Source organism: Rattus norvegicus, chromosome 9 (assembly GCF_021556685.1).
Source record: "Rattus norvegicus strain SHRSP/BbbUtx chromosome 9, alternate assembly SHRSP_T2T, whole genome shotgun sequence".
Lineage (NCBI taxonomy): Eukaryota > Metazoa > Chordata > Mammalia > Rodentia > Muridae > Rattus > Rattus norvegicus.
Window position 1 is genome coordinate 42466676 of NC_141542.1, and position 2733 is coordinate 42469408.

At 42.7% G+C, this 2733-nt stretch overlaps 1 pseudogene; it reads right to left on the reverse strand.

The window, feature by feature from the left end:
* Window positions 1–572: 572 nt before the first annotated feature.
* Window positions 573–1814, reverse strand: Psme1-ps2 (proteasome activator subunit 1, pseudogene 2; annotated as a pseudogene).
* Between the last annotated feature and the right edge of the window lie 919 nt (window positions 1815–2733).

Sequence of the window (2733 nt, forward strand, 5' to 3'; positions counted from 1 at the left end):
CAGGATGCCCTTCCATTGGTACACTATCCCACTGTAAAGCAGTGTGTTTCCTGGGCTTCTGTGTCCCAGGACACCCCGGACACCTTCCCATCTGAGCAGCAGGGCCTTCACAGCATTCACTCTTGTACTTAACTGCAATGGAAAACCTTCCTCTAAGGCGCAGTGGGCAGTTCGTCTTTTTAACTTTTCACAAGAGGGTCACCAGCAGGCCTGTATTCCTTCCTTTGTTTGCTATTACTGCTTCTTGCTTCCCTGGTTCCTGCCTACAGCTAAAAATACAAAATGTCTCATGTGCTTATTCCTTATTGGACTCATCAGACTGAATCAGTGTCTTTGGAGATTTAATGAGTATGAACGCATACATTTTAAGATATGTGATTCTGTTTTTGCTCTTTTACATTGATTTACTATCTTTTCTTTCTTTCTTTTTCTGGTGGGGAACTATAAACTCATTATGTTTGGGAGTCAAAGTGAGGCAGAAACCCCTACAGTAAGAAAATTGGGTAAAGCCTAGAGTTCCCGTGAAGAGCACATGCTCTCTACGATTTCTGTCACAGAGTAAGAGAAGGGGCTCAATAGATCATTCCCTTTGTTTCTCCACAGGGTTTCTTGAGCTTCTCAAAGCTCATCAAAATGATGTCATGAAAGAATAGCATAAGCATTATGGGTCTCCATGACTATCATCTGGATATCCCAGTACTCTGCCTCATCCAGATTTTGCACCAGCTGCCAATAATCACCCACATGGGGGTGCTTGGCTGCTTTGGTCATTGAATCACCCCTCTTTGAGTATTCAAGGAATTGAGTGTGGAAGCTGTTGAGGTTGGCTCTGTTGCTATGGATCATAAGGTGAAATACTGGACCCCCAATGTCTGGTTGGACCCCAGGGACAAGGAGATCCTCACATATACCAAATGACGTTATGTGACCCCGCTCCTTGATTTAAAAGTATTGGTTGAATAAAGATGCCAACAGTTTATAGCTGGCTATAGCGGTAGAAGAGAGGTAAGTGAAGCTTCAGTTGCCAGGCTTAGGGTCTGAGCAGAAATCGTGAGAGGAGAGGGAGAATGAGGAGAGAGGAGAAGATACCACAGGGTAGGTGGATCGTGAGAGCAGGCCCTGAGGGCTAGAGGGAGAGCGGATCAGGTGGAACGTGGCACGTGGTACCTCAGGTTATGGACAGAGCAATGAATAAAATAGCTTAGAGGCTTGACATCTGCCCTAGGTTGTTAAGGCTTATGATGAATATAAAAGGTGTTTTATCTGGGAACTAAATTATCTAAGGTGGGATAGAACCCAACCCCCACCTCCATGCCCCACCCCCCACTAATTTTTACTACACTAAGAAGCCTTCCAGACTTCAGCTCAAATATCTTCTCCTGGATAGTCACTCTGACGTGATTCTCCTCCTCTATTGGAGGTGTCTATAGCTGCGGCCAGATTAAGTTGCTCAATGACATCCTTGGTGTCAGGCTTTAGGAACTGCAGGAGGACCCCTTGTTGCAGTTCACTGGACCATGAAAGGGATGTTTGTCTTTATCTTCTCCTTTCTTCTTTTCATCCTTCTCTTTCTTTTCTTTTGTTTCCTTCACACACACACACACACACACACACACACACACACACACACACACACCCTGCCTCTTTCTCTTTCTCCTTGACTGGATGTCCCATTTGGGTTCATTGAGAGCTGTCTCCTTTTAGAATACATTCTAGGGAATAGCACCCAATCTACTCCTTTGTCTTGCTACACGTGTCTTCAAGAAACACATCCCCTTAGCTGAGGCTTCAGGCCAGACCCTGAGTGTGGCCATGGCCAGAGCAGAAGATTGATTAGCCTGGAGTGGGTGGCAGGAAGGAAGACAGAGATAAGTTGTTCTTGACTAGCAAGTCAAAAAGGGAGAAACACACACACACACACACACACACACACACACACACACACACCATAACTGTTAGCAAAATAACAGGAATCAAGAAACACTGTTCATCGATATCTCTCAACTTATTTACCCTAATAAAAAGACTGACTGGAATGAGACAAAAATAGGATCTGACCTTGTGCGGCATCCACAAACACACAGTAACATCGAGGATACACATCAGACCAAGGTAAAAGGACAGCAAAAGATATTCCAAACAATGGACCCAAGAAACAAGCTAGTATAGTCATTTTAATATCTGACTAAATAGACTTTAAACCAAAAAGAATCAGAAGAGGTAGGGAAGGACATTTCATACTCACCGAGAGAAAAATCCAACCAGATGAAATTTCAATTCTTAACACTTATACACCACATATAAGCACACCCAAGTTCACCAAAACAAACACCCTCAAAACAAAGACCACTTCTATAGCTTAAGCCACATCTTGACCCTCATGCACTCACACACATACAGTGTGAGACTTCAATTCCCAACTTTCACCAATAGCTCATCCAGACAAAAAAATAAACAGAGAAATAATGGAGCTAATTGGTATAGACTACATGGGCCTAATCAATATTTACAGAACAGTTCACCCAACAATTTACCCTGATAACCAAACCATATACAGGCCAAACAAAGAAAGAAAATTATAGACCAATTTTCATTATGAACATAGATGTAACAATACTCAGTAAAATACTTGAAAACCAAATCCAAGAGCACATCAAAATGACCATCCACCCCAATCAAGTAGGTTTCATCCTAGAAATGGAGAGGTGGTTCAATATACAAAAATCAGTAAAT